This window comes from Nyctibius grandis, chromosome 4, assembly GCF_013368605.1.
Source record: "Nyctibius grandis isolate bNycGra1 chromosome 4, bNycGra1.pri, whole genome shotgun sequence".
Classification (NCBI taxonomy): domain Eukaryota; kingdom Metazoa; phylum Chordata; class Aves; order Nyctibiiformes; family Nyctibiidae; genus Nyctibius; species Nyctibius grandis.
In genome coordinates this window covers 26,706,257-26,722,296 of record NC_090661.1, presented here as the reverse complement: position 1 = coordinate 26,722,296, position 16,040 = coordinate 26,706,257, and positions in this window count along the sequence as shown.

The window sequence follows — 16,040 nt, the reverse complement described above, 5'->3', positions numbered from 1 at the left end:
AAAATTCTGAAATACTTCTAATACAGCTCGTAATTCTACCACCTGAGGTGAACCCTTTTGTTGTACTACCATAGATTCCCACTTGCCGTCAGAATACCAGACAAGGCCCGCCTTGCCTGTTTTCCCAGATCCATCCGTAAAAATGGTAATTCCATCCACGGGAATGTCTGTACACCACACTCCCGTGGCAATTGGAAGTTCCGCACTCAACAACCTGTCCCGAGAAATTCTCCATAGCTGTTTGTAAAGCAAAGCTATTAGCCATACACCACTCAAAATATTGAGCTGCAATAGGAACGGTTAGTGATGCAGGATCTCTGGCCACAAGCTCCCAACATCGCATCCGTCCTTTGATGATAATCTGTGCCAATAGCTCTGTAACGAATCTGATCATTCTGAATTCCATTGACCAATTATTGCATACGGAATTTGCCTATCAAACAAAGTGATAATTTGTATTTCCTGATTAAAATCAATACAATGTAGAAATTTGGAATGTAGCCTGCTTTCTATTTCTGTAATCAGTTGCTGTACCTCTGCAGTAGTCTGTCGTGATGCTGTTAATTTTGTGTCCCCTGCTAACAATTGGAATAGAGGCTGCGAGTTGACTGCTTAGGCCTGGAACTGGTTGGGAAGATTCATTTGTGTCAGCACACAGTTCCTCCCCGCGTTCTTTCTCCAGTTTCCCTGCACTCTGCAGGTGGTTGTTATCAGCTGACCTTGAGCATTATACTTAGGCCTGCACAGCTTCACAAAATGTCCTAGCTTTCCACAGCAATGACACATCAAAACAGAGTTATCTCTCCCACTTAGCTTTGACTTCTTAAGGCAGTTTTTCTTAAAGTGACCTTCTTGCCCGCATGTATAACAATGATGAGCTACCTTAACTGCCGCCGCAAAAGTTTTTGCTAAATGCTCCATCTGAAATGTAGTGGTTCCTACTTTCCCACAAGCATCCATCAGCTCAGTTAAGGTGGGGCCACAATTTGCCATCCCTGCAACAACTCTTCTGCAGTCCTCATCTGTGTTGTCCTTCGCTAACTGTAGTAACAATGCTTCTTTTACAATTTTCCAATCTAATGGTTGCCAAATATTTCTTCCCTTAGGACCCACACCCACAATCACCGGATATGCTTGTGGAATTATAACTCCTTCTAATAACACATCTCGAATGATCCCTTTCCATTTCACTCCTCTCCCCTCTTCCCCTGTATACGCGGGCAGATGCTGACCCTCTCCGCCACCTCACACATTACCAGATGGACGCAGACCTCCCCCGCCACCCTGATCTAGAGGTGGAGTAGGGAATTGCAAAGGAGGTTGAGGTGGCCCTAATACTTGTCCGGAACACAGAGGGGGATTTGGGGGAGACATAGTCACGTGTCCCGAGGCGTTGGCTGGATGGTGCTGCTGCAATTCCGTCTTTAATTCTTCCAGTCGTCTACCAAGCTCTGTCATGTCAAGTTCGTGTCCATTTCGTGATGGTAATGGTCCTTTAAGTCCTTGTGACTCTGGTACTGCTGATTCCGTAAATGGTGACTTTAACGGTGGTCGTTTAGAGCCGGAATGTGAATTTTGTTCAACAGACTCAGGAAACGGCGAATCCGGTAAAGGTGGATACGAAGCAGGTTTACCCTCCTTCTTGTTCTCCTGCTCAGCCTCATCCGTAGAGAGATCAATGAGAGGAGGAGGGGATTTTGGCCAATTCTCCTGTTCAGCGTCTGAATCAATTAGTCCAAATCGAGTTCGTGTTTTAGGGCGCACTACCGGCTCTGATGGATCTGTATCTATTTTACTCGCTCCCCGCTCCTCAGCTTTTTTTGGAGCTGTCCGTACCGACGGCGATAAAGGAGCTGCCACCGGTACAGCCACCGGGGCCGTGGGAGGTGTTGGTCCCGCAAACAGTGAGGGGGTAGTAGGCGCTTGCGGTCCTAAAGCCATAAAAACTGTGTGTATGACTTCTCTCTCTGCTTTTATTCCTTTTAACGCTTCACTAACCAGCCTCCATGTAGTAGACAATTTATAGGCTTCCTTATCACCACTTGACACCGCATCCCAGAGAGAGTCACCAATCTTCTCCCATAAAGGCATTCCAAAGATATCATTAAAGGTTGTAAAATGTCCTTTATCTTTTGCCCAAAACAGTAACTGCTTTAATGCAGCTTCATCATATTTAATTCCTCTCTCAGAGAGTATATGTTGGAGGAGTTTCACCACTGCCACTTCTGTCTTGGTCAGGGTAGACCCCATTCCTCCCCCAGCTGCCTGGGAAGCCCTACCCAGGTTTTCCTTTGCTAGCAAAACTCGGGCTTACCGCATCTGTTCCTGCCGGTGCGAACCACATCCGTTTCTGTTTCCCGGTGCAAAAATCCAGTGCCGGGGCAGCACTCTACAGCTGGCTTCCTCTCATCCCCCTTTCGGTCCGTTGTCCTCTGCTTCTCCGCAGTCTCTGGGCCGAAGAGTCCCTGTCTCGGGCGCCACTTGTCAGTGTTCGCGAGAGGGCACAGAGTAAATGCACGCAGACCAATATGATCGTTAAGCAGATCTCGTTTATTTACATATCTGAGGGTACATTTATACTATTCTATTGAGGGTACATTTATACTATTCTATTTTTGTACACGCTCTGTGTACATGTCATTTCTATTATGATTGGTTAGTATGCTTTGTTCACACGCCTCTATATTAGTTCTGATTGGCTTATGCTAAAAAGCTATATCTTGCAGGTGTAGCATTCTTTCTTATTTTTCAACTTCCCCATATCTTATTTTTCTCATAGCCAAGGTCCTCAACTTCCCCCATATCTTGTTGGTCTCATAGCCAAGGCCCTTGTTCTGTATTATGATTGGCTAGTTCATCACCACCCCATTACCACCCGCTGGACATGCCTGGACATAGCTCGTTCAGTACTTGACCGTTGTCCCGTGGGAACCCCACATGTATGGTGCTTATCTGTCTAATCTCCTTTTTGTAGGTGGTGTATTTTAGCTTTCTCTCATTTTCATTTCTCTCACCTAGATTTTATCACTCTTGAAGTGTCTTCCCCAAATGGTTAGAAATATTCCTAATGAGGCTTTGTTAGTGCTCAGTGCAATAGAAAGATAACTTCATGTGTCCTGCAGGCTTTTTTCAGTGTGTTACAGGAAAGCAGGAATTTGCATTCCTGTCTCATCTTGGATTTTAATAGGCACCAAACAGCTGTTCCACTGGTATTGTTTTCAGAAATGGGTGAAACAATGTGTCTGAAAATTTCCAAATAATTCCACTCAAGGGGGAAAAAAAATGCTTCAAGCCAAGTAGTTCGAGTCTGGTGATTATAGGCAACAGGAAGGCTCAGGTAATCTTGAAATCAGCTGGTCTCAACTCTACCTGTAATAAAGCTATGTGTAGCCTAAGTGTCTTTGCGAGCCTTCAGGCAGATTTTCCTTACCTTTCCAGAGGAACCTTAAATATCTTTATTGAATGAAAGTGGTCAGAAAGTGGGCATAACGGCCTGAACTTCACCACCCAGTAACTTCCCCAGGAAACTGCTTTAGTGTTCGAAGAAAAATAGTTTGCCTAGCGAATTGCCATCTTCATGTCTTGCACATTAGGGCTGTGTTTTTTGGTTTTATTCTTTTGAGATCTCCCATGTAAGCTGACTAAATCAAAACTCTCCTCACATCATTGGATTCAATGCTGATAAAGATGTAATCTATCATGTTACAGCTGCTTTCAACATAGTGAAGTTGTGTACTTCTTTCATATAAGAGTGGAATTATTTTAATAGAAAATAAATCTTCAGTACTGGTTGGTCAGTATAAACACAGCAAATATCATATCCAGTATCTGCTTCCCATATTCTGAAAAGCATTTGACCATCAGAGAAGGCCAACCCTTGACTCGGTGGCTCAGTAATTCTAATGAATATTTCAAATAAAAAGTAATGCCTACTGTCAGCTGTTTTCAACAGGTTTGTGGGTTTGTGTTGACAGGCTGTGCAGGGGGATGCACTGTGGTTCTCAACCTCCCATCAAGAATTTACAAGAATCCTTGTAATACTTTATTCTGTGGTTGAAACCTTCTGCTGTTTAATTCTTGATATCTGCTTCCAAGTGATTATTTACTCAAAGCTGGTATAAAAAATGAACTTATATGAAATGTTATCCATAAATCCTGGTGTCCAATTTGTATGAAACCCCATCAAGTGAAACAGTGTATTAGTTCAGGGTTCTGGATAGTTTGTGATGGTAGTCAGGCGCTGTCAAGCCTTGTCACTGTTAGACTCATTAACAACATTGCTCTAGGCTGCTAGATAAACTGTTGCATTAATGCTATGTCATCATCAACGTCAAGAGGAATAAGATTTGAGCTTTGAAAACAGTGGCAGGGAAAAATGAAGGACATAGTCTTAAAGGTGCCTTACTCCCTCATTCAGAGCAGCAATTATCTTTCTCAGACCCAGATACCAAGACTGAGTGGATAAAAATGATATAAAGGTTAAAATTTTCTCTAATAAATATGTTAGACTTCTCAGTGGTGCTTCTGACATCCAGAAACACGAATGTCATAGAACCAGATGCAATTCAACTGCCTGAGGAGATCCCCTACTTAGGCAAACGCTCTCAAGTGTTTCTCCAGGAGATCAGATCTGTGTTCGTAGTACTGAATTTTGCGAACTTTTGGTAGAACACCTCTTACAGAACATAGCCTGAGTCTTGCTAGGTAAATGGAACGTTGTTTTTCTTCATTTAATTATCTGTCGTCCATCTGTAGTTGCTGTCATTGATGTGACTGAGCAGAAACCAGTTATCATGGTTCTTAATGATCCTTTATTAACTAATTAAGTCAGCGAAGCTCTGAGATAGATAGCTTCAAGACAGCCCCAATACTGAGGGAAGGCATGCTAAAGCTCTTACTTTTGTAAGTGAATTGCTGTTACCTATTCATTTGTATTCACTCACATCCTTGGAGCAATAGGAGTCCCTCATGCTTTAAGGAGATTGCAAGCGTGCACTTTTTTAGACAAAGGATGATTTTACTTCATGACAGACACTGGCATTTCTCTCTTACCTCTTCCTGGGAAACTGCTAGCTCAGATCATACTCGGTTGCCTACATACCCTGGTTATGGTTCTGCCTGAAAAGTCCTGAGGATAATTGCAGTATTCACAGCCAGTCTAATTCAGAAACAGTGTAGTGAGGAGCATCTCTATGGTGTCTGGATTGGTTTGACAAAAGCATGTAATGCTTTCACTTGATCTACTCTCTGAAAGTTGGAGTGAATTGGACTATTCTGATATTCTTTTAGCCTGTTCTGTTCCTGATGGGAGAGATCTTGTGCTATAGGAAATCCTGCTTCAGTGGAGCATCTCATGAAAGATGGAGTTGAGCAAGGTTGTATATTCATATCTACTCAACTTCTCTTTTCAGTACTGTGGATCTTGACCTTAGCCTGTGACATACTCAGGGTAATTTGTTCAGCCCTAGCAAAGTTATTCAAATCTGAGTTTCATTAAATCAGCCAGCAGCAGATCTACAGGGTTTCACTGGCTGCTTTATAACATCATCCAAACACTTTATGTTGCAATTGGTATCCAAAAGGCAAGGCCATATTTCAGCTTGCCCAAAGGTAGATCCGCAGCCCTCTCTTTGTTGTAGTTGCAGACCCAAAAGTGCACCATTCTTGATATTTTTCTCTCTCCTAATTGATGATAAATACCTCTGCGTTTCTGGAAAATGAGTGTGTCTTGAAAGATAATTGCAAAATTTTCTTTTGCGTGAAGGAGGCGTACAATGCTCAGTACAGATCACTGATTTAAATCTTTGACTGTATGCACTTGCCCCAGGCTAGGCACAGCATGAGGATGCAAATTCCAGAATGCCCAACCAGGTCTTCTAAGTTAGCTTGCTTGTGGTGGCAGACCACCTGAGTGACAGTGCAAGGACAACCCGAAGTCCTCCCTTACAGCATGCCAGATCAATAAGTGTGAGGGATAAGCTTCGAGACATCTGGAGACAAATCTTTCCTTGTGCTAGCATAGCTCTTGACGTGAAACATGCAGCTAAGCTGGAGGTCAAGAGAGAAAAGATGTTCAGAGAGATTCTGTTGCCACATCTTGGTCATCTAAAAATCACACATTCAGCTTGTAAACATGCGTGTTATCTGCAGATGATGAAACTAAATATGGCTATTTAGTACTGAAGAAATGGAAATTGTTGATTAATAAAATGAAAGAGAGAAGAGAACTGGAGGGAATTAACAATTTTTTTTGGAAATGTTCTTCTATATTGCAGTATGACCAATGTTGTGCTGCAGTCAGTGCCCTTCTGACTGAACTGAAATGAGCTGTTTCTGACAACATTTTAAAACAATGATTGTGCTCTTTTTCTTAGCATAATGCATATCTGCACTCTTAAGTATAAATTATATTGCCTTCTGATGGCAGCTCAATGGTGTCTGTAAAATGATTGTATGACTTGAGCCTAGCTAAGGCTGGACTGGAGGCTATGTTGCAAAAACCTCCTTAAAAACCAGAAATCTAAAGTCCAACGCTCTGTGCTAAAAGACTGAGCTGCCAGTAGAAACAACTTTTGTTCCCTTCTCCTCTCCTTTTGCCCTCTTCAACAGCAGCACCAATGCACATGTGAGAAGCCCTATGTGTGGATGTTATGCAGTTGTTCAGACTCTACACAGTCTGAACTGTTAGTTCAGACTCTAAACGGAGTTGAGTCTCTGGAGCCATTGATCTTTCCTTTGAGCTAAATTCAGCATATATTTTATGTTTTGGAAATTGTAGTATAAACTAACAGGCTCAAGCAAAGCTGAAGGGAATAATATCAAGATAGAGAGGAGGCATTTGTAGAGCAAAGAATGAAAAACAGTCTAATCGGATTAAAAGAGACTGTACCCAATGCTACATACACTTAATAAGATATAGTCATATGCCTTGCTGTATTGGGACTTCATTGTACTGTGTGTGGGTTGCTATTGTATTTTGAAAAAAAAGGTGGTGCGGTTTGGTGCGGAAAGACTCTAATCTTTGAGAATATGCAATAGAGGTCACCCCAGGGTGGACAACAGACCTAGTGTAACAGCTTCTGCGCTGTTTCTCAGCTGTGTAGATCAAAGCAGTTCTGTTGATGTGGTAAAGAAAAAACACAACTTCCCTGTGCAGTGGTGCTCTTTGGTGCTGTAACAGTGCCTGCCTGCATGCTGACACTGGCCATGAGGACTTTTATTCAGATTAAAGGATTATTGAGTGGTGCACAGTTCAGCTCAGGATCTTGAGAATGCAACATATCTTGAAGTTTCTTAGTTGTGGACAAATGAACTTCTTTCTGTTCTTGGTGGTGCTGTCTGCTTTTAATTTTAAAGGTTAATTGGTTGTAGATGTATGTAGCGACTGGATTTCAGTCAAGAAGGCAAACTTCAGAAGTTGAGAGGCTGTAATGCATTAATGGTGTTAGTGGCAGTAACACGTTCTGGTGAGATCCTGTATCTTCAACATTATTATTAAATAGAACTATTTGTAAATTGACTTGCTGTCCTGAGGAGAGACTAGTTTTGGGGTTTTATTTTTTAATTCTTGGCCAAATTTGAAATGTAAATGTAAAATATCAAGGGTTTGGTATTCAGCTGACTGAGCTCTCTCAGCTCTAAAGGTTGATCTGCGTAGTTAGACATCAGCGCGCAGGAGGTGCCCCATAAGTGTGGCATCTCCCTTTGATCTTGTACTTGCTCAGGAGGGAAGGGGAATAGGAGATGTTGTGCAAGATATCTGGGCAGCAGGGGAGAAACAGGACCCTCAGATGGCTAAGGTCATCTGTCACTGAGGCAGCATGTTCAAACAAATGTAGATTAATATTGAACTCATCCAAAACTGAATAGCTGATTCTACTTGAAAAAAATCAAAGTGTTTTTGTTTTACATCAGCTTGGTTCAAATTTTTTTTTTAGGCTGTACTGAAGGAAAGTTGTAGATCTGTGTACCTTTTAAAATATTCCCCCAGAAAATTTCCCTGAAGAAATAGGTTTTTTTACTAAAAAATTCTTCAGCCTGATCTGTCACTCAAGTCTAGCACCTTTCAGGGCCCTGTAAAAATGTTCAAATTGTGCAAGTCTCTGTCCTAAGATCTACACAGTCTAAATATATCAATAGATAAGGGGTAGGAGGTAAAAGGAACCACTCGCAATGAAATTAATCTGGTAGTTGTCTGTCACATCTTTGTCAGATAAACTAATCACATTTATTTGAAGTTTCACATTGTTTTGACAAACTTCTACACTTGATGCCACAGCTTTTGGGTCTGAACCCAAACCCTGAACTCTCTAAAGCTTGCCTACGAGGAGCAGAGATGGCAATACCAAAGGAAAAGGCAGAGCAAGCCTGAGTGCCTCTGGAGAGTCTAGGGTGACAAACATTTTAGAGAGATCTGTGCCTAAAGGTGTAGGTCAGGATGTCCCTTATAAGGTCTAGTTCTTAGTGGTCCAAACAGCTATGCTTCGCAATAGACTAGGCATGTTATATAGCTGAGAGAAGGCTGGAGGGCAGCATAGAAGAACAAGCTGAATTGCTCTTCTCGTGCTGGGAAGAACTGGCCTTACAGAGACCTGTGAATGGTAATACTGTCTAGAAGGCTGAAACTGCAACTATTTTATTTTGATGTGGCTGAGTAAAATAGATTGTGGAAGACATCTGCTTTGGAAATGTATTTGGCACAATAAATAACATTTACATGACTCTTTCAGGAGATATTGCTGTGACATTTACTGTTGTGTTTTTTTTTTTTAACCCGTATCCTTACCTAACCTTTTTTGAGACTGAGATCAGCTGCTTTAAAGAGATAGCTCATACTTTCCTTTCCTCCTTTGAGCAGTGGCTTTATTATTATCATAAGAGTGCTACAGAGACCTATGGCATTTTGCAGACGCTTCCAGATCGTTATTCAAAGGGATTTATAATTTGATCCCTGATCCTACATTGAGTTTTTGAAGAACCATCCATTGGGTCTTGCAGAGCCATGGCAAAGTGAGTGAAGTGTCCTAAGGTTTTAGGGTTTAAGTAAATATAGTACAACCAGGGAAAACAAGAATAGCAAATACCACCCACACTGCAGCCCCCACCAAGGGACCTGAGCAGGTAAGTAAAACAGCAATGAGTGCGTATGAACTGCTAACAATAAACAATAACAATAACAAACAATAGTAAACAATAACAATTTGCTATTCTTGTTTTCCCTTGTTGTACTATATTTACTTAAACCCTAAAACCTCCGTATCTTTTTACTCCTTCATTTAAACAGAACGCATGTACAACACAAATTGATTAATTTGTAGGCTAAAATCTAGAAATAGTGGAATAAAGAGCCATGTGCAGATGAATGGTACAAAGCAAATTCTAAGAAGACGATAGAGGAATGAGAATCCAAAGTTTTGATTTTTGGATTGTATCTATGTATCATGAACAACAGAAAGTCACATAAATTTTAGTGTTGCTTTTTTCACAGTATTTTGGCAATGATCTTGACATTTTGGTTTGAGTTGAATAAATGTTTAATAATCTTGTATGCTTTTTTTTATTACTTCGTATAAAATTTTTGACATAACAGTTGACAATATGACGCCCTGAAGAAGCAAAATGCAGGCTACAAATAAGAACCCTAAATTAGTAGAAGTGATAATTTTGGGGAGTCTGGCTCATGAGTTTTTGCCGTGTGGTTTGCAACATTGGGAAGTTAATTAAGGAAATAATTGCTGCATGTTGTAGTTGCAACGTCCTCCTCCACTGAAGGAACTTGAGATGAAATTAACCTACCAATAGTAAATATATACAGGGAAAAGATCATTGTAATGGAAGAAAACAGTAGAAAAAATGCTAGCAGATGTGGATGTAAGTTTCCTGCCAGGTGTGTGTGGGGAAAAAGCAGTCGCATATAGAAGGCCTTTCCTACTTTTTATCAGCTTTGGAGTTACTGTTTTTTACCTTCTTTCACACCTTCTGGGCTTCTCTTTTCCTAGCTCTTGTTTTATGTTTGCTGGTGTGCATGCCCTTACCTGTCAGTGCCTTGTTAAACAAAACTATCCTCCATGAGGTTCTGGTGTCATTGCCATTGAGAAAAATCTTCAATGCAAGAGGAGAACCTGTGCTCTTCGATACACATTTCCAAGAGTTATTTTTATAAACAACCTTCTGACATCCTTAAGGTTTCATAGTTCTTTATAGCCTTTCCATCTTTACTGGTTTCACAGTTCCCATTAGTATCAGCTACTTTTTGCCATTGCTAGACTACATGTGACCTTCCTATGCTACCTTGAACTCCTTCGTGCAGAAATTCTCCTTCTGCAAAAAACTGATACTCAGATAAACTGTAGGTGACAATGATGACAACTTGCATACATAACAGCAAAGTGAACCCTTCCATACATCCTTGTATGCTTGATATGAGCATGAGCAGGATACATGTTCAGCTATTGCTGAACAGTACTTACACAGCGTCAGGCCCTTCTGTGTTTCTCATGCTGCCCTGCCAGCAAGTAGGCTTGGGGGTGCACAAGAAGTTGGGAGGGGACAGAGCCGTGACAGCTGACTTGAGATGGCCAGAGGGATATTCCAGACCATATGACATCGTGCTTAGCAATAAAAGCTTGGGGAAAGGAGGAGGAAGGACGGGATGTTCCGAGTTATGTAATTTTTTCCCCCAAGTTGTTGTTACACATGCTAAGGCCCTGCTTTCAAGGAAAGTGCCTAAATACCTGCCTGCCAATGGGAAATAGCAAATAAATTCCTTTTTTTGCTTTGCTTTTGTGTGCATCTTTGCTTCACCTATTAAACTGTCTTTCACAGCTCATGGGTCTTCTTGCTTTTGCCCTTCTGATTTTCTCCCCCATTCCTCTTGGGGGAGTGAGTGAGCAGCTATGTGGGGCTTAGCTGCCTACTGGGGTTAGCCCACCAGAATACCTCATGTCCAGATATAGGAATACTGATCAATTAGAGGAGTTGGGGCACTATATCGGCATGTTAAAGTGAAGAATAGGAAGGAAGATTTCAAGAAGAAGTAAGGCTAAGGAGTCCTTTACACTATGTGAGTCTCCACCCCCCAAGAGCTGGACAAGTTATTGCTATCAGTTGCTCTACGGACTAGGATATTATCTTGAGTGTGGTTGCAGGATGGAAGGATTTAATAGACTAGGTGACTCCAGGTCTAATTCCCTCCTTCCACTGATGAATTCTGGTACAGAAGCATGTCTGATAGCCCAAAGCTTACTGATACAAAGGAATCGGACCAATACGCACAGCAAATGTACCCAGACCCTTTTGCCCTGTTCTTGCCAGCTTTCTGCCCTGATAGTGCCTAGCTGCCAGGAGCGCTGCAGGAGGAGGCTGGTTGAACACTCTTGGGCTTTCCTTCAGTAAGAGTGGCTGCTGTTGCCTGCTGAGAAGTAGGAAATGATATGTATTTCTTTTTGCCACAAGGTATCACTGCTGTGGGCAGTTGTGTGGTATTATTTCCCTTTTTCCAGTAGTAACGTTTATTTGCATGCTCAGAGTGGCACAGCACGTTGGCTTAACTCTCACCAATCCTCCTCCTTCTTCCCCTCTGCCCAGTTACCCAAACCTACTCCTGGCAAATAACTTTGTGGGGATTTTAAACACTTCAGGATTTTCTCTTTTTCCCACTACCTTTTCCCCTCCTGCCCACACCTTTTAATTATTTCAGTAAAGGAAAATGTAATGTGGAGATGTACTATATTGCCAAATATCTTTTTGTTGTTCTCCTTTGTCAGTGAAGAACCAAAGGCAGTAGAGGAGCATGGAGTGTTTGTACTAGCATAGAATCATGCCAACAAAGTGTGCTCAGACTTCTAAAACTTGTAGTTTAAGGTCCGATGTTTAGTAGCCCTTCTATCATGTGGTGCTTCTGAATCATTGAGGGAATTAGGGGAAAGAGAGAGAGAGAGATTCCTTTATTTGTAAGCTCTGCTTCAAACCTACTCTAGGTCAGCAATGCAGAAAACCTGCCTGTATAGCTTTTAGGGCTTGTATAGGACAGAACATGTTACTCTGATCCTTTCTTTCTCTACAGAAGTGGCTAGGATTACATTTGCCATGAGTGACATCACTGGGCTCCTTTAAAAGTGAGGCTAAAGCTCTACGGACATGTGAGGTGAACTGTATCCTCTTTATCTTTGTGCCTCTCTGCCTACAAGTTTCCCATATATTTTGCAAATGTACCACAAATAACCATGTTGTATCTCTTGCCATGGACACGTAAAACATGGCAGGTCCTAGAACTGCCCACCCAGATTTTTTGGCAGTATTAATTTGAGAGGAATGTTCAGAGAGCAGGATGTTTTGTGAACAGTTTAGTCTGTAATCTGGTCCCTACTTAGTCCAAGTTGCATCAGTCACAACACTGAACAAATGCAGAGAAATGCTTTGCAGTTATCCTGCTTGTTAGATTGGTTAGATATCTCGCACAGCTCCTGAGTCATGAGGGCAGTGGTCGCTGTGTTTCAAAAAAGCAGTGAGGGGAAGGCTGATGTCATGTGGGCAATGAAGAAATATCTGCGGAAAAAGCAACGGCAAGTGACCTCTTGGGTATCTCCCCTAAACATAAACAGATTTTTTTAAACTGAGGATTGTTTCTGTTATGATTAAAACTGACTATTTCCCCTGTGTCCTCCCCCCACTCCTCCTCCTGCCCCAGTTTCCTTAGAAAAATACTCCATTTATGACAACTAGAAATTTCTGGGTATGTATCAGTTCTGATCAAACTTACCAAGAACATTCTTAAAACCAGGATGAATTGTAGGGAGGGTTTGAGAGAATTGACTACAATAATTGCTTGGGTTTTGCATGCTTGCTGCATATGACAAACTTGATGATTATTTTAGAGAGCTGCCCCCCTCCCCTCCCCTTTTCCTCTCCCTTTAAAGGTTTAGTATCATTCTGGTGCAGAATGGAAATACTTTAAAAATCTTTAAAAATGGCATTGCAATACCAAGAACATTTCCCTCTCTGATCTGGTTGAGACTGGAAATCCCAAAATAGGATGATATAAGACGTAGACCACATAATGCTCTCATGAGATGTGATGTTTTCAAGCAGCCTGTGTTCTGTGTGCAGCTAATCCATTTCCATTGGCATCGTGGCTGCAGATTAGGCAGGGTGCATCTGCACACATGCATTACCTTTTATAGGGCAGAAATAGTCCTATGGGGCTGGCAGCCTTCTTGTTTGCTGCTCTGGCCCATACAACTCTGAGTCACAATCCCATGTGGGTGGATGATGGTCATTTGAAAGGCTTAGCTCTTACAGAAGTCACTGTAATTCTTAACTGTATTTTAAAAAACTGTACTTTTTATTTTTTTTGTGGAGAAACATGCTATATCATTAGCTCTCAACCTGTATTAGTCCAATAAAGGCAATTAGTTTTCCCTATGACAGAAAACCTGCTCCATATTTGGCAGCTGCCCTTGGAGCATATCCTTGGAGCAGATGGCTGCTGGCCTGCCAAATATGATACAAATTAGATTTCCAGATGACTGAATGACGGTGGCAGGAAAGCAGCCATTCATCTTGGCTCCTCCTCTATTGCAAATCTGGTTAATCAGAGAGAACATACCCACTCACGGTTAGTGCATGTGCTCTGCACAGCTGAGATATCAGCGGATGGGCCCCATTGGGAGAAGGTGGGATAAGTTAAAAGGAAATGTTTTGCTCTTTGTAAACATTTGGTTTATAATGAATACCAAAGCTGTCTTCTACATGAGTGAATTGCCAAGACTGATTTAGTCCATAAGGAAAGCAAGAAATTAGTATAATAGATCAACAGTCCTGATACCCTGTCTCCATCGAAGTCCTGCACTGGCTCATAACTAGGCTGAGATCCCACGCAGCAGAAGAATAACTGTGGAGCTGTATTACGCAGCAGATTTATTTATGATCAGATTTGGGGTTCAAGCACCAACTCCACATTAGCTACGTTTGTGTATCTCTGATCAAAGTATATGGGAGTGCACTCTGCTTTGCCCAGGAGGACAGGCAAGCAACCTATTAACCTGTGCTTCTCTTATATATTGTTTCGTTCTGTATTTTAAATAAGACGCATCTTTGTATTTGAACATGGTTGTTTCAACATAGTCAAAGGTGAGCAGGTGATTGCTGACAGGTAAATGCAGGAGCTGGACAAAGGGCTTTAGTTGTGTTCTGAAAACCTTGGAAACGATCACAGATTTGCCATGCACTTGTGAAGCGGAGCCAGGTTCCGCTTAGAACCTCATGTTCTAGCTAGATAACTGGGGAAAAAAAGCAATGAAAACAAAATAGCTTTGAAAAAAGAGTTAGGGGAAAAAATAGAAATATTTTTTCCTATAGTGGAAAAATAAATACAGTAGGACCACTAGTATGCTCAGTTGAACAAATGTGTTTCCAATGAAGTTAACAGAGTTATACTGGTACAATTGTGAAGGGAACCTGGCTTAGCACAGAAGTCAGGGACTCAATCTTCAGTTGATGCAAGCAGATTTGGTTCTACTGAAGTCCATGAGGTTATGCTAATCTGCAAAAATGGAAAGAACTGGCCCCAGGACAACTACAGTCTAGGGACTGCGGCTGTTCCATATTAAAAATGCAGGTTTCTCTGTATCTTTATCTTCTCTTCCTTTCATATAAATATTGGGGAGAGAAAGATTTGTAAACCTGCACTAATTGAATGAATCTTATTTTGATGTTCTTTTCTTCCAGAGATTAATTCTTTCTACTTGGTGTATCAAAGCATGTATAGCTGTAAAAGCAACTGTGTTAAAGTTACTGTGCAGCAAAAAAAAAACCAAACTTAAAAAGATAGAGAAAAATATTTGTTGCAGCTGTATCTAAAATTGGTTTGTCAATTTTCTATCCTTCATTAAAAATGCATTACCTTCTGAAGCTCTTCTTTGACCTAAAGAGACTTAAAGCTAAAGAAATACATATAGTTATTTAATTTTTAAAGAAGAAATCTAGAGAGGATGAGGGCAGAGTCAGCACAAAGTTTTTTAGTAGGGTCAGCAACACTCAGGTTTGCTGTCCCAAGGATAGCTGGGGAGTGGGTTGCTGAGACTGGGTGGAAGAGAGTTGGGGAGGGCTCAGCAGTGTTTGAGGTGGATGCTGGGCCTGGGCGAGGGAAGAACAGCTGGGCAACCACAGGAGCTCTGTACAGGGGACAGAGCTAGGAGATTACAGCAGGATGTCAGGGATTAGCAAAAGTATTGATAAGTCAAAATGTTTAATAATAGCTAGTATGGAAGGTGATGAGGAGGAGTCAGCAGGGCTTGGAGAAGGTATGTGAGGTTTGGGGGGGTTCTCTCTTTTCCACCTTTTCCTACACACCTTTTTCTCTTCCGCTGATTCCTCCCTCCTACAAGGAGGGATTGTGTGATGAAGCAGGAGGGCCAAGATGAAGTTCCACAGGAAGGGTTCCGGAGAATCCAGCTTTCTTCTGCTGCTTGTGCTCAGGATGGGTCTGCAAACGAAGGTGGAAGGAGCTGTTGCTGTTGTGGGGCTGCCTTAAACATCCCTCAGCAAAAGCAGAACTGTGCCAGCAAGACGTCTGCTGTGACGGTCACGGAAGAATCACACAGCGGCAAAGCAGGGTGGCTTGCCACCCCAGGCTGCATCGTATTTTTGGTGTATTGGTCCTCTGGATGAGACTTCAAAGTTTTGACTGTGCTCTGAAAAGAAACTCTGAAAAAAGAAACACAGCTTTAAAGTTTCCGTGTCTGTTATTTCTTAAAAAAAAATGTGCTCAGTTTAGAAGTAAAAGAAGGTTCCTTGTCCTGCTGTTTCTTTGAATGTTCAAGCTGAACTTTTTCTCTGGCTTTCACCTGTTACAAAGGCATACTGCGCTAGATTTAGACCTTCTAAAGCTATATCTACATTTGTTGAACAGATATGTTTTTTTCCTAGTCTCACCTAACATTTGTTTATGTTAAATCTTAAAGTAGACAAAGTGATTAGCAATTCAGGTGTATTTAGCTAGCTGAGGGGAATCCACAGGTTGTCTAGTGTTAAATTTCAAT